At 31.7% G+C, this 20880-nt stretch overlaps 1 pseudogene; it reads left to right on the top strand.

Annotated features, from left to right (window-relative positions):
- The first annotated feature begins 231 nt into the window (after positions 1–231).
- Positions 232–3996, top strand: LOC114749441 (probable arabinosyltransferase ARAD1; annotated as a pseudogene).
- Positions 3997–20880: the final 16884 nt, after the last annotated feature.

The following is a 20880-nucleotide window of genomic DNA, read 5'->3' as shown; positions in this document are numbered from 1 at the left end:
AGATTTTAAATTGTTGGTTCATGCATACTCCATAATATTTTATAGACAACGAAGTTGAATAATTTATTTTATTACGTAGAAGGGTTTGAAAATGATACGAGTACTAATTTATTTTATCTCTTGTTAAACCTAAAACACCAAGAGAGGTAATTATTTATTTTTGTTGCAAAAAATAGTAAAATAGAGGACATGAGGTGGTCGATCTCTCTCATGTTCTTTGATTGAGTACCGGAAATGACAGAGCGAACTAGACTTTCAAAGAAAGATAAGCATCTTTCTTCTTCGTTTCTTGTTTGGTACTCGAAGAAGTCACCGAGAAATGTGCAGAGCTATTCGGTGATCGGCACTGGAAGCCTCAATTGCGAAGCGAAGGAAGTGATTGGTTGTTAAAGCATGAGGTGGAGTAGATAGCACAAGGATCATCGAGGAGGAACCATCAAGATGTATGCACGAGCGGTTCTTTCTTTCGTTTTTGTGTTTCTACTCCTATCTCTTACTCAATTTTCATAGGGACTTTGGACATTCGATCTTACTTCAACCCTCTGTCGAAGTTGCCGGTTGTTTCACCCGGTCCATGTGCACCTGAACCGCCTCTCCGGGTTTACATGTATGATCTTCCCCGTCGATTCAATGTTGGCATGCTCAATCGCCGGAGCACGGAGGAAGCTCCGGTTACCGCCCGGGATTGGCCGCCATGGCCCAGGAATTCTGGGTTGAAAAGGCAACACAGCGTTGAGTACTGGATGATGGGCTCGCTTCTTTATGAAGGAGGAGGAGACTATAGAGAGGCGGTAAGGGTTTCGGATCCGGAAATGGCAGATGTGTTCTTCGTGCCTTTTTTCTCCTCATTGAGTTTCAATACGCATGGCCATAATATGACGGATCCGGCTACTGAGATTGATCACCAATTACAGGTACTACTTCGTTCCAACTTCGCCGACATGTTGCTTTCCTTGTTTCTGACACTCTTTTCATTTCTCTCAGTTAGTTCACAATAATAATTTTTTGGGTATATAATGCTTGCTTACTAACTCATTGAATATGTTCTGTCCGCGAAGTGTGCATTCAGTCTGGGGATAATTTTTGTTTTGTAATTGTATGTGGGTGATCGAGATTCTTCCAATTGTTCTGATAGGCTAGCTAATCACTTTTATCAAGTTGTTAATTATTTCTCAGCTAGTCAAATGCTAAGAGATTTTCGGCTATTAACTCTCAAGTGATTATGCCTGAGTTTATACTTTGAAACACAGGGTACTGGGAATTCGTTTGATAAATACTTCATCTTCTATTTGTCAAGTGATCTGAGTATGTGATTCTGATCTATAGATCCTTGAATGTTCTATCGATGGGAATCCACATTATTAGGAATAATGATCCAGATTATATATGACTTCTCGGTCCCCTCTCTCCCGACCTCCTGAGCCCAATATGCATTTTTCTTTATGAAGAATTCTGCGGTTGAAGTTAATAAGGGCTTGTTTCTGGTGTCAGATTGATTTAATTGACTATTTGTGGCAATCCAAGTACTGGAAAAGGTCTGGAGGTCGAGACCATGTTATTCCAATGACACACCCCAATGCATTCAGGTTCCTGCGTGATCATGTGAATGAATCTATTCAGGTTGTCGTAGATTTTGGCCGCTACCCCAAAAATGTGTCTAATTTGAGGAAAGATGTGGTTTCCCCATACGTGCATGTGGTGGATTCATTTGAGGACGATGAATCTCCAGATCCATATGAGTCTCGTACAACACTGCTTTTCTTCCGGGGGAGGTTATTCAGGAAGGATGTATGTCTGGCCTAAAACCTCATTGATAGAATAACAATCTCTCTTGAAATTCCTAGAAAAACTGATTTTGTGGGCTCTCTGATATTGCAGGAAGGCATTGTACGCGTTAAGCTAGCAAAGATATTATCTGGCTATGATGATGTTCATTACGAGAGAAGTGTTGCTACTGGTGAAAACATTAAAGCGGTAAGCAGTTTAGTTATGCAGCATTGTTACTGAACAACACTCTTCAAACTCACTTGTCTCAACGACAACTCCCCTCCCCCCAAAAAGTAAAAGTATATAGAAGAAAAAGTTAAAGAACTCTTTAGACATTAGATCTCTTAAGTATTGTGAAATCAATGTTTGGGCAACTGATCCGATTGTCTGTGGAGAGTTTCTTTTTTTTCTTTTCTTTTTGGGGGGGGGGGTTTGAGAAATTTGGATGCATGAGTTGCATTACTCTTTGTAATTGGTATATCTCTGAAATTCTTTTGTCATTGTTCTTTTATCTTTTTTTCTCATCTTCAGTGGGGAATGGTGTGGGTAAGCCAACCATTTCATATAGTTAAAAATTTACCAAGATGCTACCTTCTCATCTTGGTCACTCAAGGAAGAGGAACAGTGGAAAAAAACCAGATACTCTGGATTACTCAATAGGCTCCAATCAATCACATTGTTTCTCTCTGCATAATATCTCCAAAATGCTCACTGAGACTACTTCATTGTTGAGATATAATTTTCTTTTGACAAACATGTAATGTTTCCAAAGGTAATCATGCAGAACACAAAACTTACTACTGAGCAAATGTCCGATTAATGAAAGAGTAGCAAGTCTAGACATATAGATTTAAATTTTTCCTCTAGCGCTAAAAACAGTCCTGAGCAAATCTCCGATTGATGAAAGAGTAGCAAGTCTAGACATATAGATTTACATTTTTCCTCTAGCGCTAAAAACAGTCATGTTATCCCAGTAGTGCATGCTACATTTCATTTTTCAGCCGAAAAAAAATACTCCATTTTGAGGAAGTAGATCTCAAAACTTTCTTGGTAATCTGACCAGATAGATTACAATCTCTATTTTTTCCCCTTTTGCATCTTGTTCTCTTTCTAATTGTTCTTTATCATATGAAGATCATTGACCATAGTGCTCCTTTTTGCTCTGCCTCTATTACAACAGTCATCTAAGGGGATGCGTTCTTCAAAGTTCTGTCTGAACCCAGCTGGAGATACACCTTCATCTTGTCGTCTATTTGATGCCATTGTGAGCCACTGTGTTCCTGTCATTGTGAGTGATCAAATTGAGCTCCCATTTGAGGATGAGATTGACTACACTCAATTCTCATTGTTTTTCTCTTTCGAAGAGGCATTAGAGCCAGGCTACATGATTGATAAGCTTCGTAAATTTCCAAAGGAAAAATGGGTAGAAATGTGGAGGAAGTTGAAAAACGTATCCCATCATTATGAATTCCAGTATCCGCCCAAAAGGGAAGATGCTGTGAATATGTTGTGGAGACAGGTCAAGCACAAACTTCCCAAAGTCCAACTCTCTGTTCATAGAAGCCGGAGGTTAAAGATCCCAGATTGGTGGAAGCGGAGATGATCTTTGGAGCCGGCTTTGTTGACTGTATACATTCGCATCCAAGTTAGGGACAACCCTTGGCAGGGAAGATACCATTAATACGACCCGTGTGAACTCAATTTTTATAATGAAGATTTTGATGCCATTTTTAATCTGTGATCTATTTTGGTAATTGATCTTTGATGGGTGTGACGCATTTGCCTCGCTGAAAAGCCTAATACTCGTCAGCGTTCATCATGCCAATTTTGCAGACGTTGCTCCTCCTTCATCTTCTTTTTGAGTGTCTTAGCTGAAGGAGGACTCTGTAGTTTTTACTTTTTACAAGTGAGAGTATGCTCAATTGAATTTTAAGCTTTAACCAAATTGCAGGGCTTTCAAGTATGGGATTTCCGGCCGCAGAATGAAGCTGGCCTCTGGCTTTCTAAGTCCGAAGGTTTAAGGAAGACGCATTTCAATTGCTGAGGCTGAACGATTGAGATTTTCTATAGAATAGCAGTGACAATGGTATATCTGATTGAAGATGATTTTTTTTTCCTTTAAACAGTTCGCAAGTCTATTTGTATTTTTATTTTTAAAATAGTAGAATTCTAATAAATCTAATGTACTAAAAACTCAAGTAGAAATCGTAAAACCTTTCAAGAGTTGAATTTGGATAGACCAATCGCGAAAAATCTCCATGAATCTGTGTGCAAGATTCAGTGGAATTTGAATTAGGAGGGGGAAAAAAGCTTATCCTTAAAAGAGGTTAGGTGGTGACTCAGGCTCAGCCGTGTGCAAGATCATCAAAACGCTGTGCTTTCGGGCAAGGGCCAAGGGCCAAGGAAGAAACTACATGCAAGAAACCTACAATGACAGTCGCGTCATGTAGAATGAGCACTATTTCACCATGAAAGGATCTGGTGGGCCAAAATTTCCACCTACATATTTTGTACGGTTCCCTTTGTTTTGTGTTTGAAAAGAAGGGCTTTTTGTTTCCACCGATGTTGTGGATTGAGAAGACTGGCATATTCTACGAAGAGAAGTTAACGTTGACAAGACAGAGAAATGAATCGAATAAAATGAAAATGATAGCTAACACCAGTATAAATGTCATCATAATCAGGAGGTGTGTGAGGAAATTGGAAGAGGCCCAAAAGTCATGGAGGAAGAAGAAGAAGCTGTGAGAGCAAGGAGTTTCAGGGAGGAGGACTACAAGAATAGAAGAGTGTTCTTGAGAAGCTATCCACTACATTGGAGGGAAGATGCTGAAGAAGAAGAACAAAAGTTGATAGCAGAGAATGGATGCAAGGGAAAGAGGTTCATTAAAAAGATTGTTTTACACATTATTAGAAAGGCCCTCTGTTTTGAGGAAATTCAAGGGTAATATTTCAATTTATTTTCCTGCTTTTCCTACTTGAGAAGTTTTTACAATTGAAGGTGTAATATTTATTTAACTTTGTTCAACTTATCTTTAATTATTTTGTAAAACTTTTTACAATTGAAGATATATTACACATAATTAAAGAGTTTTGCCTCTTCAATATAAGTTGTATTTGTTAGAATTTAGGTCTTTTTAGCTAATACTTCTTTCATTTTAGACAAGTTTTATTTTGTAGTGTAAAAATTAGCTTTACATTTAGGACATAAGGGTACAGTTTTTAAAGAAGTACTTTTAACCAAATTTTTCACCCTCCTATTGCCATCTTTCTCCCCTTATCCCACTCTTTTTGGTGTTCACCCCTTCTCTTCAATTAAAAAATATATGGGGAATTGATCTTTGTTACACACACGCACGAATCTAAATGATAGCCGGGGGGTACTTTACTTTTTCGGCCGAATAGAGTGCTAAATTGCGTCTGAAATCTAAATGATCAGGGCATGTATTGGCTGCATTAGGGTTTTTGGATTCACAGTAAAAAAAAAAAACTTATTTTCAATCTGATATTTAGAAAAGTGAGATTAAATAAAAAATATATTAGATAATGTGATTTATGTTGGATTGACTTTTATAAAAGTTAATTTATAAAGTAGAAAAATTATTTAAATTATGATTGAATAAGTAAGTTTAGTTTGTAGAATGACTAAAATAAGTATGAATTTTATTAAGTAAAAAAATGATTAAAATATGAATTTATAAAATATAATAATTTGAAATTATTATAATAGGAAGAAGTTATATTTAATGAATAAAATATATTTAAATTAGAAATTATAGTGATGTGAAATTTTTTGAACCAAATAATATTACATAATTAATTGGATAATATATTCTGCATAATTTATGTAAATACAACATGAAAAATAATATTAAAAATTAAAAATATTATAAAAACTATTAAAAATTATTTTTGCTTAAGAGAATATTCAAAATAAATAATTAAATATATAGAGGGAAGCATAAGAATAGCATAAACAAAATGTATGTTAATTTAAAAAACGGTTTGCCTAAGTCATAAATAAGTTTTAAGTACTTTTCCAATCATAGTTTAAAAAGTAGCTTTTGACCTTTAAGTTAGATTAATCAAAAACTGCTATAAATAACCCCCAAATTTGTAAGCTAACTTATAACACTCATAAGTTACTTTTGACATGCTAAAACGCCTTACCAAGCAGGCATTTAATTAACTATAGCCATTTTTGTTTGGGAAATATTATTTTCTTTCATAATGAATTAATGATCATAAAATGAAATTTACAAAATAATAAGATATGGTCATAATATATTTTCATTTTTGAAATAATATTTTAGTCTTTTTGCCCTCAAAATATTCTTTCACTTGTTTGACCATATTCTCATTTTTTTAATATATTGAAAGAGACGCAATATTAATAAATTTTAATATTTCATTAATTTAATAAATATTTAAAATGTTATTTTATATAATATTAATATTTATGAAGAATGAAATTTGGTTACTTTGCATAAGAATTAATAGCTTTCTAATCTCTGCTTGAAAAAAAAAAACAGAATTATTAGCACTCCTACAATGGTCTGTTTGGATTAGCGATTGGATAAGTAGCTTATTGTCAATTTGACTTTTAAAAAAGTGAAGTTGGATAAAAATTAAATTGCATAAGCTGAATTGTGTCTAGATTAGAGTTTAGAAAAGTTAGTTTATAAAAGTGAGATTGATAAAAAATTGTTTGAATTATGATTGAGTAAAAGTAAGTTTGGTTGTAAAATGACTAAAATAGGTATGAGTTTTAATAAATAATGAAATATGATTAAAAAAATGACTTCACATTAAAAAAATTAAAATAATTTAATATGAAGAAATCAAATTTAATAAGTGAATTAAATTTTAAAACTTTAGAAAAATCATAAAAAATTTTGAACTAAATAATATTATGTAATTAATTAAATGATACACTTGCGTACAATTTATACAAATTTAAAATAAAAATAATTTTAAAAATTAGAAATATTATTTTTAAAAAACTATGTTAAATGAGTATGTATGTAAATGCAAGGGAAGACAGACCTGTTGCAAAGAGGAAAAGAAAAGCATGTCATGACAAAAAGCAAGGGAAAAGAGAGGGAATCTAACATACAAGCCCGATCAGAAAAGTGAAAAGCTCTTCCATGGAGCTTATACAGACTGTGCGTTGTAATCTATCTTTTGGTGGATAAGTGGGATGGTCCAAACGCTGATCCAAACACCCATGCTTTTACAAACGGGCTTATCATCAGCCTAAACCTCCTTTCGGCCCACCAATCATCCTCCCAAACAGACTGAATATGATCCATTGTAGGCTCAAACAAAGTCACACGTTTAGATTAAGTTGGGCCCAACAGATTCAAGCCCAACATTCAAGCCCTCATTTTGGGTTCACAGATGAGAGAGGCCCAAAAGTGGCGAGTGGATCATGGACCATCATTATGGTTTGCCTCAGATTGAATTTTTTTTGGGCCAGAATTGAATATAAGGTCCATCGCTTAAAGCCATAAACTGTACACGGCTCTCCAAAAATACAGAGGCAAATAAATAAAAGACAAGTATAAAACTATCACACACTACCAATTAACTCCCTACATATATCTAGGAGTGAGTAAAACCGAACTAGAACCGAAAACCAAATCAAACCGAACTCAATTCGGTTATCTCAGTTATCAGTGTTCGGTTCGGTGTCCTAAAAAATAATTTGATTAGTACCGAAATAACCAAATCTGAATGAACTTTTTAAAAAAAATATATATTTCTCTCCCAGTCTCCCCAATCCTGACGGCCCACCTACTCTTTTTATTTTCTTTTGACTCCATCTGTCCAGTGATCTAGTCCACCAACCCAGAGTTCGGCTCCACCTCAGTTCACACCTTCACAGGTTGACCTTCACACTCAGTCACTACTCACTCGCTCCCTCTCTCCCATACTCTCATAGACTCCCATCTCCTCTCTAGTCTCCACGCTCTAAGTCTCACAGTCACAGGTCAGCGCAGGCGAACTACGCAGTTTAAATGTGAAGTTCTCAACAACTCCCTTCATCCTCGGTCCCTCGGAAGTTCTGATCTACACCCCTTAGCTTAGCTATTGTCGTCGCCGTCACAAGGTTCAAAGTCTGAACTTCAGACTTCAAACTCCCTTCATCGATCGGTCATCACAGATTGCCACCAATCTTCATATAGTAGGAGCATTACAATCGCGACCTCGAATCCCTCTCCCTTCGGCCTTCTTCTTCCTCCGATCCCTCTTCCTTCGGCCTTCTCCACGTGCAGCCAAGTAAAATATGGTATTCAAGTTGTGATATATTTGATTTTAGAATTTAAAACTTTTATTACACCTTTCAAATATCCAAATTCTTTGTATAAAAAGAGCCCAAAAAATCATTATTTCCCATTATTTAGACTTATTATGCGTACTGGGCTAGAATAGTACCTAAAAAAAAGGTCCAATAACCGAACTGAATATATTTCAGTTATTTCGGTTCGGTTAGTTTACCATGTTCGATTTCGGTTCGGTTTGCATTGTGATCATTTTGGTTATTCAGTTATTTCGGTTATTGACACTAACCGAACCGATTAACTGTTTACTCAGCCCTACATATATCAATATTTAATTAGAGAAAGCAATCCAACAACAAACTTGTTTATTTTTTTAGTAAATCCCGTCTATTAATTGATCTCATAGAAAATTAATTATATTGACGTCAATTGTTTGCATAGTATGTTATTTACATTGATATAGCTTTTTGTTCCCCTCAATTCTATCCAACGAAATGTTATTTTTCATCCAAATTAAAAATCTCAACAAATTCCTCCAAAATAGGCCACCCTAATAGCCCACTTCCCAAGTAGGTCCCTTTTTGCATTCCAAGTGGGCGCACGCCTATGAGCTTTCAATGCCCCCGCTCCCAAGTCATTTTCACGCAAGTCACAAGAAACTAGGGTTCGAGTCCTTATTGTATCATAAGAAATACTCACATTTAATACTCAACAATATCTCATGCAAACTTGTCTTTTATTGGAAAATACTTATGCTTAGTAAAATAAAAAATTACTTGTTGGCCTTAGGAAATATCTTGAAAAAAGAGGAAATCTAGTTAGCTTCAATGATAACAAGAGAAAGTATATAAGTGGATTTGACATCACATCTTAACTTAATACTTTCAAGAGAACAAGTTTATAAGTTATTTTCATTTATATATTTTACTTTACCATACTCTATGAGACTTCTACCACATAATTCAAATTAACTCATAAGGTTTAGGGTGAAAAAATAACGAGGATAACTTACAGAGAACAATTGGTTGAAATTAAATATGTATTTTTCAAAAAGAATAAAAATATTATAAGCACACATAAAGCAATCAAGTTTTTAATAACTAAATGTATATTCCAATCATGATAATACTTTTATTAAGATTTTAATGACAATTTTTTTTTTGAAAAAAAAAAAAAGCAGAGGAAAGAAGAGTTATAGGGAGTTACGTCTAACCCTTTGAACATAAAAATAAGAGGCATTTTGCCCAATGGCCGTGGGCGGTGTGGTAGCTTTCATGCAACGAACGTGGCCACTACATGAGACAATCACATGCCGTTCATGACTCCACATTTAATGGTTCCTATTGGCAGGTCATAGGTGTCCTTATTTGTAGTATTGTGGTTTTTATTTATTACTAATACTTATATTAATTATTAATGATTGAATTATAAATTATTATTATGATTATATTTTCATACTCAGGGTCAGGGGTGAGTTTTGTGGGAAACTCTTTTTCTTTTAAAGTTTTTTCCCGAATAATTTTTTATAAAAAAATTAGTTATTTACAAAATTTGGAAGTCGTTCCAAATTTGAGGCTTATTCAAATTTCTTGTTTGCTTGTGGCCATTATCTCAAGTTTGTCACAGAAAGCAACCGAAATTGTAGTCAATCCTTGTCATATTTTCTCATTTTCTCCTTTTTATTAGCCAAGCCACTCCTTTGAAAATTAATATTTTTCGAACTAAGTAAGGAGGATAAAGGATAAATCAAGTTATCATATTATTAAACTATAATTTTCACAATCATGTCAAGTTCCCCAGCCATATTTTTCTATACATTGTATGAAATTTAAAATGAATTCAAATAACGTAGGAGATTTTGCATTATATATATTACAAGTGAACTACTACCTCCGGTTCTTAATACAAAGTCCCGTTTGATTTCTATGTTAGTCCTAAATATAAAACTCCAATCTATTTTATCTCTCATAGTTACTCAATTTTTTTCAAGATAATCCTTCTAATAACTATAGTTTTAGCCAACATACTTAATTAGTAAGGATATTTTAGGAAAGACAACACATATTTATTATAAATAACTAACTTAACTTCTTTTTTTAATTTCTTTAAATTAGTCAACTAACTCTTATAATTAAGACCGGAGATAGTACTCCTCCGATCCTAAATGTAAGACCCTTATACACACTAGTATAAGGGTTTTATATTTAGGACCGGAGGAGTATTATTTTATGTAGTCTGCAAAAGAACACTTTTGGCATGCCGAAAATTACATTCGGTCACGTTAATGGATGTTTTTCGGCCAAGCCAGATGTAAGCCTCATTTATCGTAAAGAGTTTAAAACATAACTGGTGGATTTATGTTAATCTTAATACGACGTTAGTTTATCTCGCTTTCCAAATTTATAATTTTTATAAATTATCTGTGTTGATTGTATATGTTAAGAGGATCTCCAGTTTTTCATATAGTTCCAATGCAAATTATTAAAAAAATATAACACATAGTTTAATAAATAATTAATTTAACTATTTTTTATAAAGTATTGTTTATTTTTACATTAAAGACCAGCCAAATTACATTTTATTAATATTAAAAGGGTTAATATTCTTTTTCGTCCTTAAAATTTAATCTCATTTTGATCTTGGTCCTTAAAATTTGACTTTATTTTGATTGGTCTAAAAATTTTTTGTTCTTAGAACAATGTTTTTTCCCTAAAACAAGAACCAAAACCAAAATCAAGTCAACTTTTGGATACCAAAATTATTGATTTTAAATTTCAGGAAGTATATAAATCTAAAATGAGATCAGAATCACTAATTTTAAATTCCCAGAGTGAAAACTAGAATGAGAATAAATTTTAGGGGTTAAAGATAATAGGATTATCCAGTTTAGCCTTTTAGAAGTAATTTTACAGTATTTGAAATGAGTGTATGAGTGAGGTTTTGTTTCAATTTATGTGAAACTATTCTTTTTTTAAGTGCTCCTATGTATTCCAAAGACCCCTAATATTAACCTAATGCTATTAAAGAAATAGTTGGATGAAAATCAAATCATAATTTTAAAAATAATTTAACGATATTTAAAGCAAGTATGTAAGAAGAATTTTGTCTCGATTTACATGAAAATACTTCTAAAAAAAATATTTCTTAATATTCTTTTGGTCCTATTTAAAAGGCGCTTTTAAAGTGTTTCACACAGATCAAGAAAAATTTTAAACTACGTCAACTCTTAATTAAAATATAACAACTTTCTAATTTTACTCATATTTAATATATATATCTTCTAAGTACATTCATTCAAAAAATTTAATAAAATAACTTATAAATAAGACTAAAAAAATTTTCTTCCTTTGTCTTATAAATAGCATGAGAGGAGGATTTCCAAACACTTCCTAATTTTTTTTTTTTTTTGGGGACCAGAAACAAACACTCCCTAAATGAAACGTTGATATTTGACAGGGAGGAAGTGGAAAGGACAGGCGAATGGGGACCGCTTTGTTTCGAGTTAAAGCAAAAGAAAGAGAAACGGTCAACCTTGTGTGGGGTCCCCTCTCTCTCATGATGCCTCCTTCCTTGCGTCCCCCCCCTTCGGATGGGGAAGCCTTCCATAATTACTCGCCCTTCGCCGCCATCATTGCTTCCTTTCAACTCTTATCTCTAGCTTTTCCTTTTTCCTTTTCTTTTTTTTAATATTATTATGAATAAAGTTTCAGTTCGTAAGCCTAAAAAAATCGTTTCTTGTCGGCTTCCAATCAAATGCCAGAATAATTCAAATTTCGATGGATATTCTGTTTTAAGTGTATACACAATGGCCAGCCTAACCGACGTTCTTGTCTGAATTTTTGCGAGATCTGTTTTGCCCGTTTAATTTTAATATTCTTTGTAATGCTCTAACTTTTCACATGTTTTTCCCATCAATAATTTCGATATAAAATGAATAACATTGTGATTGTGATTTTGATTTTTTTTTTTACAATTTTTAAAGAAAGACACTCTAAAATTATGCATTTTTTATTTCTTTGTTAAAAAATTATAAGAATTTGAAATTATCAAAATATCATTCTTATCTAAAATCTAGTTATAAAAAAAATATACAAAAATCTATTTGACAAGTTAAGACTAATGTTATTAAACTTACAAGTTGACTTGTTGAGTCGAGACATTCCCAAAAACTATCAGAAGACATTAAATAGAATATCATCCAAAAAAAAGACATTAATTAAAAGGGTATATAAAAGGCCGGACCCATCATTTAGCCTAACAAAGTGCTTTGACAAACCCATCATTCAGCCTAACAAAGTGCTTTGACATGTGGGTGGAAGTTGATTTGGCTTGATTTTATAGAGCTGGGGAGGAGCCCAGCTGAGAGCAAAAATAGTTTTAAGACAAAGTGTTAAATAAATTTTACTACCTTTGATTTTAATTATAAGATCTTGTTTCTAAATTATAAAACTAAATTTTATAATTAGAACAAGAGGTAGTAATAATTTTGTCTTGTGATTTTAAATAAATTATAATAATTTTTGACTATATTAAAGTCTAATAATATGCGGGATGAATGTGATTACACTAAGTGAAGCACTTCATAGTTCATATGAACCAAAAGAGTCATCTATATCTTGTGTCCCTCCTCTGTCATCCTCTGCCCTTGCGACTGCGTCTCATGGGGCTCAACAAGTTCCTCCTTTTTTATTATAAGCTACCTTTTTAAAAAAGAATGAATTATAAGTCACAAGTAGTGTGTCAATTATATTTTTAAAATTTGATGCAATTTTCTATTAGGATTGATTGGAATTTGAAATGCAACTCATAGCTTTAAAAATGGATTAGATTTTAAAATTTATTTAATTAAAATTAATAATTTAATAAACACCTCTCCTTAAGTGATTAGAGGCGCCTTAATGAGAATAGGGGGAAGCACATTGTTATTAACCTCCATTTACCGAAGAAAATTTTTAATCTTTTTTTTTTTGGACCCTTTTATGTGAATGGGAAAGAATGATTATTTGTTGTCTTTTAAGTCTCAAGAATCTCTTGCCATTATTATTTTAATGCATATTTTCCTATTATAAAAAAAGGTAGAGTACATTTGACAATTATGTTTGTTCTTATTTGACAATTAACAACCGTTAAATAAGGGATCGTTTGAATAATTATTTGCATATTTTACTATTACAAAAAGTGTATGTGATTTGTAGCCTTTAAATAAGGGATCATTTATCCAATGGTTAAATTAAACACTAAACAAAACAAATAATAAGGTTATAATGTTAACCTGAGACGTTGCTGTATTGAGACTTACTTGATGATTTTATTATACCATCAAATATGTCACTCCTCCAATCCTAAATATAAAAATCTTTTTTAATATAATTTTTGATTCTAAATATAAGATTCATTTTACAGTTTAATAGGAATACAATTACTTGATGCCTAAACAAGCAAAAGCGTCTAATGGTAAAGTAGTTGTTTTGGTCATTTTGTTGCGTTAAATAAAAGTGCCAAGTAATAAGATAATTTCCTACTAAAAAATGGATGAATTAGATATATTTAAATTTTTCTGCAAAATTGGAAAAAAAAATAGAATCTTATTGACTATGAAAGCAAACGAATGGAGAAACGTACACTTTAATGACAACATTTGTGATAAACTTGACACTTCTCACAGCATTATTTTTCTCCTACATATAAAATTTAGTTTGCAGCGTAATTTATATTATAAAGTAAATTTTATATTTAGGGTCTAAGATAATGATTATTATTTTCGCACTACGAGTTCACATAAATTCAGAAGTGAATCATTTAGACAGATATAGTATACACATTTGATGACTAAGCAAAAGCATAAAACACATAAAGACTCAACAGAACTACAGCACAAGACATTGTCATGTTGATTGGAGTTATAGACTCATAGTGTCTAGTTTGCTGTCCTCCATGATGGTTACAGTGGTGGCAGTCCTAGCTGGCTAGGATTTAATCCAGCAAGCCCAACTCTTTTTAAAGATACATTTCCATGTTGGGCGACAAAAGCTAAAAAGCCTGAATATCAGTATATTCCCAATTCAGAAATTTAAAAGTTACAAACGACAGAAAGAGAAATAAACCTAAATTAGAATTTTAAAATTTAAATGAAATGACAAAAATGTCTTTTTATTTTTTTTTTATTTTAAAAACTTAAACCCCTTTCCGAACACCTACGTCGGCCATCTTTCGACGCCGCACCGGCTGCTGACATACTGGCTGCCAGCAGGGTTTTTTTCCCCTGACAGCAGCTTTTTTTTTTTTTTGCCATCGGAAATTATCTTAAGAAAGTGGTGGGGGGATCCACTACCCTATGATCATTTGACCAACTAAAAGGGGGTGACCATTAGGCCACCAATGACATCTTAACATTAGAAGGCAAAACATATATAAATATATATATATATATATAAGTTAACATCTTTACTTTGACTCCAACTTGTAACAATAATTTATCTGAAAATGACAAGTCTTGATTAACTAATTACAAGTTTTAACTCGAGATTGACAAAGCGTTTTTTCCTGATACATAATATGAAATAATATTTGAATTCATTAAAAATAACAACAATTTACCAGGAAATGATAAATTAAAACTTGCTATTTTTCAATCAAAACTTGTCATTTCCATATAAATGGTTGTTACGAGTTGGAGTAAGAGTAAAAAATATAACTTATATTTTTTTGCCTTGTAATGTTGAGATGTCATTGGTGTCCCAATGGTCACTTTTTTTTTTTGGGTGAAAAAAGGGGCTTAGCCTGAAACTAAACAGACAAGACTACAAGAAAAAAAAAACAAACGAAAACAAAAGGACAAATCAGCATCCGGAAGCCCTATCTACATTGGCTTCCTCTCTAAGAATATTCTCCAAAATACTGGGTGGGGAGGGCCAGTTTCTCCACCATTCAGGTAATTCCAGACTCAATGAGGCTAAACGATCTGCACATTTGTACCTTCTCGGTAGATATGGGTGATCTTCACTTGCCACTCCTTCAACAGCATACCGCGGATTTGAGCAAATAGCAAGAAGTCCCCGTCGACCGTCTTCCAATCGTTTATAGCTTCCACTACTTGCATGGCGTCACACTCCACAGCGACCTTCCTAAAAAAATGGTCACCTTTTTTGGTTGCTCCAAATGAGTATGGGGTGGTGGGATTTGCCACTTTTATAAAATAATTTCTCATGGAAACAAAAAGTTGCTGCCAGGCCAAAAAATAAAAATCTATCGTCAGCAGCCCTCACACTGGCAATGGCCTCCAATGAGGGGTTGGAGTTTTTAAAATAAAAAAATAAAAGAATATTTTTGTCATTTCACTTAAATTTCAAAATTCCAATTTAGGTTTGCTTCCCTCTTTTTGTCGTATGCAACTCTTAAGTTCTTGAATTAGAAATATACATATTCAAGCTTCTTTTACTGTTATTTTCCCACAACTCAAAGTCCTGAACACTAATAAATACAAATGTGATCTCATTAAATACGGTTAATCTGATGACTACATAAGATATTGTTCTCTATTAAAAATTATTTTTTAAAGACACTCCTCTATTATATAAGGCAGAAAGCCAGAAAGAGTTTTTGTTGTCCTTAGTATGCTCCTCTGGCACTATTCAGGGAGAAGAAATATTTTTTTTTCCAGCTTATAGGTTACATACATCACAAAATATTATTTTTAGGATTATACAATTTTATTTTATTTTATTATTTTGTTGACTTTACTCTTATGAGGTATAATATAATATATATTGAATAAGGATAAAGTTAAAAAGTTATTAAATTTTAAGATATAATTAATAATGTTTAAAAAAAATTTATGTGTGAAACATATTAAAAATGACTTATAAAAAAGATTAGACGAGTAAGCTATATCATTAAATTTACTATATATAGTTCTTCCTATTTACAATGTAAGTTGCTTCTAGAAAAACGACTTGTTTAAAATATAAATGATTTGAAGAGTAATTAATGCTTATTCGTTAATTTTATCCTTGCATTTAATGATTAAATATAACTTATTGTATTTTTCTATCTCCTTCTTAACCTCATTTAATATAGGTAAAATGGAAAAAAATTTCAATTTAAAAAGATTGAATAAGTTAACTATCATTTTTTTTATCTTGATGAATTCATTAAAGTGACTTATATTATGAAATATAAATGTACAATTTTACCTCTAATTTATTATTTATTGGAAGACACATAACAGGGTAAAGCCAGAAAATTATTAAAATTTTAAGATAGAGGTAATAACATTTGAGATTTTTCTTAATTTTAATAAAATATATTAAAAGTATTGTATAAATTGAATAAGATGAGTATTGTTTAATAAAGAATAATTTTATTGAATGTATTTTCTACAGTTTCCTCCACCTCTGCCTTTCTTGACAATCATTAACACTATGTTCACCTCTTCTCACCAATATTTCTATGAGCCTTTCTTTGTGTGAAAGCCCGAACAAAAAGAAGTAACATTTTAAAAAGTCTGTTTGAAATAGTTTATAAATAGTTTTTTAATAATTATTTACGGAAGATAAAATAAGTATGTGAAAAGAGTTTTATATCGATTTACGTGAAACGTGCTTATAAAAGATTTTTACTGATATCCCAGACAACTACAAAGTCTTTGCAACCTTCCAAATCATCACGGTGAGTGCAACAGAGCTGAAAAAAATCACATAAATAAATACGTGATGAAAGAATCACATAACTTTCAAGCTCGACAAGTTAGTGTACATGATTTTTTTTTCCCCTTGTAATTTTCTTTTATTCGTTTAATCTTTCTCCATATTATATCATATGAGGCTTCGGAAAAATGATCTCCACGAAGATGCCCATAATTCGTGTGGATGAGGATGAACTCTGGTAAAGCATGGACCAGTTCATTTTATTTTTTTTAAGATTTGAAGTAACAGTAATTATTATCTTCTCAGCACCATATGCGGGGAAAGAAATATCCAATTCGCAACGCAAAAAGTGAAGCGGATGATGCAAATTGCGTGAGAAGATTTGCTTCCTTTTTTCCATTTCTTTTGGCCAAACTTCGCTTTACTATCTGAGTTTTAATATTTTTTTACCAACGAGATAAAATACTATACACTCTTGTCATGAAAAAGAAAAAAGAAGATAAAATACACATTTTTCAGGTCATCCTCTATTTATGGGTATGTTACGAATATCTTGGCTCGTGCCTCTATATTTCATCTTATTTTTATTATCAGAGCAACAGTGAAGTGACAGAAAACCGTTTGGAATGAGTTTTATATATATATATATATATAGTTTTTTAATTATAATTTATAAAATACGACATAAATATATAAAAAGAGCTTTGTTTAAACCTACATGAAATGTTTTTGTAAGTGATTTAGGATCAGTTTAGAATAGTTTATAAATAACTTTTTAATTATAATTTATAAAATATATGGCAAATATATATATACACACAAAAAATTTGTTTTTACTTGCGTAAAAATGCTTATGATCGTCAATCCAGGCGCTTAAACGTGATTCACCTTGTCTTTTTCTCAATTGATTGTATTGACAACTTTTTCAATGAAAAATTCACTGTTTGCGCAGCATCGGCAACCCGTGCACTTTTGTTTTGTGAGTTGTGATAATTAAGTAATTTTTTTAACTGATCACTACTCCTCTGATCTTATAAATAAAGTAGCGAGTGAATGTTTTTTTTTTTATCTTATTTACAAATCATTTCATTAAAGTTCTAGCATGAATATATTATTTTATCCTTCATTTTATTATAATATAAATAATTATTTTTTAAAAACATATATATTAAATAAAGATAAAATTAAAAAATTATTATATTTTAATAAAAATTAATATGATTTAAGATTTTTTTAAACCTGTATAAAATATATTAAAAATGTTTTAGAAATAAGACTAGATGGACACTACATATATAATAGGGTTGGAGGCAGACAGATTACCAGCATGGTGATTGCGTTTGGAAGCCGCGTGTTGGTGAGATGAGAGGTAGGAATCTGCAAGGTGTTGGGTCCAAAATCAGGGCTTTGACTAACAGAAGACACTCTTTTTGTCACGTAACGCAACTTTTAATCCCTTTGGTTCATGATAGCGATTGCTGACGTCACCCCCTCTCTCCCTCTCTGTGTGGTCCCTCTCTGGCATTTTTATGATTTCGTTCAATTAATCAGAATCACACACACACACACTACCCTAACTACCGAGAGCTAGCTTCCATCTCTTCCCCAATCACAGCCCCCGCCCTTCCTCCTGTTCCCATATCCCTCGCTAATCTCGGCATCATTGCTTCCTCCTTTCCTTTGCTTTCTATTTTTTCTTTCCAAAAACGAACACTTGCTTAAAATATCTGGTGCCACTTTTCTTAAGCTTTATAGCATGCAAATAGAATTTATTTGCCATTACTTGAAGATATATCACATATACTAAAAAAGAGTTCCATTCCATTAAAAAAAATTACACCCCCTTAAATTTAAATCTCTCTGATCAATAAAATTTCTAAGGAAATATTCTCAATCAATTTTTCAATAGAAGGAGAAGGAGGTGAAGAGGAAGACGGGACTCCACTATTCATTTAAACAGGATTTTTTATAATTTAAACAGGGTATTTATTGGCAATATGTATGTGAATGAAATTAAATGATTTAACTTCCACAGCAATACTTTAGTTTTTTTTTAAAAACAAAATATAGGTCTTATAATTCTTTCTGACAAGCCAAACACAAGTTTGAATTTAAAAAGTAAACCGGAGAGATGTGTCGATGTGGCGGCAGACCAAAAAAAGGAGAGGTGAGGCAGAAAACAACATTTCAATTTGGTCCCTTGAATCAAGGGGTTGGAAAGTTAAAACTAGAGATTAAAAACGTGACCACGTGGAGTGGTACAGAGCCCACCATCATTTCAATTATTAGGAGGACTCCCATTTGATTCTCTCGGCAAAAAAAAACATATATTCATAATTATTATTCAATTATTTTTTTGAATTCTCACCTCAACTTTTATGTGGTAAATAGTAATGTAGTATAAGGATGTTCAATTTCTTTATTTATTTATGGGCTTGAATGTAAATTTACCCTTTTACTACTATTACAGTGAGACAGATTTTTTGGAGACATCCACTGGTACCAAAACCTATTCCCTCTTTTTCTATCTCCCTGCATTATTTTAATCATGAAGGAGAATGATTGATTTTTTTTTTTGTTTTTTTGGCCAAAGGTTTTCTTTTTGGTGCTCATTTCTTTCATGGCATTTGTAACAGAAGAAATTTTTTTAAATTAAAATTTCTTTTTGAATGAGAATTAATAATTGAGCTTAAATCACTTTTTTTAATAAATGAGTAAAAACTCCTACTACTTATATTCCTCTCGTGCTTAATGTATAACTTAATTAACTAATATAAGTAAATTAAAGGTGTTAGTTAAATTAATTAATATGATATATTCTTTTAAATACCCCTAAGCATTTTTCTTAATTTTCTCCCTCCTTTTTCTACTTTATTTTTATTAGAAGAATATCAATAAAATTAATTTAAGAAAAAATTAATAAACATATAAAAAATGTCTTAAATATAGAATTAACATTAACTCCCTTATTAGATGATACATCAAGGACAATAAGAGTATTAATCTTTTTTTCTGGCCAATTTCGCTTTTAACTATAGAAACTAATTAAAAAGCTAGTTCTTATTATTTTTTAAATTAATTTATCTAATTTATAAAGTGAGATACTACTATAATCTAATATTATTACTTTAAAGAGATTATGCCATACTTATAAAAATTAAATAATTTATTTAATTTATCTAATTTATAAAGTGAGATACTGCTATCATCTAATATTACTTGTGACTATTTTAAAGAGATTATGTCATATTCATAAGAATTAAATAATTTATTTAGTTCATTTACTCAAGTAAGCCTTTTTTTTTTTTTACCAGCACTCAAGTAAGCCTTACACTAACTCATAAGAATAGTATATATGTACCGACATATCATCATCTTGATATTTTTAATGTGCTTATTTAGCCTCTCTCTCTTTTCCATTCATTGCCACTACTTGTAGCATCAATTTAGAATCGTTAAGTCTCTGTACAGCTCCTGTACCATCTACGTATATAAAGTTACCAAAGCGATATTTTTCAATATCAAGTTTTTCTTTTTGCCAGACTCAATATCGAGTTATCCAGTCTGCATTTAGCCATGGAATCATCAATATAACTGAAATTCATATTAATTATTATTAGCATAAATAAAAAAAAGGTCAAAATATTAATAATAAGTTATAAATTACTCCTCCGGTCCTTAATATAAGACTCATTTAACTAATTTGATTAGATTAAGAAAGTTAGGTAAGTTAGTTAATTATAAAAAATGTGACACATTTTTCCTAAAACACCATAGTCATCTTTCTTAACACCTCATATCCCTCTTTTATTGTGGTTGAGGGAGTATCTATAAGAATAATTTAAAAAAATTGATAAATATGATAAATAAGTCTTATATTTAGGATCAAAATCAACTCAATAATTAGATTCTATATTAAGGACCGGAAGAGTATTAGCTAATATTTCAAGCTCAAATTATTTCCGGGAGACATCTGATTGCTATTTTATTTTTGATTAAATCATGAATATTCCAATGATCCCTCTTCTTTCTGTACTGACAGTGATGGGAGATTGTGCAAAATCCTCTCCGTTGAGTAGTGCGTAGCCTTATCCGCACGCACTGTCTGCCCATAATAATAGATTTATTTATTTAATACGACAAGATTGATGGTCGTTTTCAAAGTTCTACTTGACAGTTTTATTAAG

This window comes from Neltuma alba, unplaced genomic scaffold (assembly GCF_004799145.2).
Source record: "Neltuma alba isolate B1F8T4 unplaced genomic scaffold, ASM479914v2 tig00006051_pilon, whole genome shotgun sequence".
Taxonomy (NCBI): Eukaryota; Viridiplantae; Streptophyta; class Magnoliopsida; order Fabales; family Fabaceae; genus Neltuma; species Neltuma alba.
The sequence above is the reverse complement of the archived record's forward strand: the minus strand, read 5'-3'. Positions and strand labels throughout refer to the sequence as shown.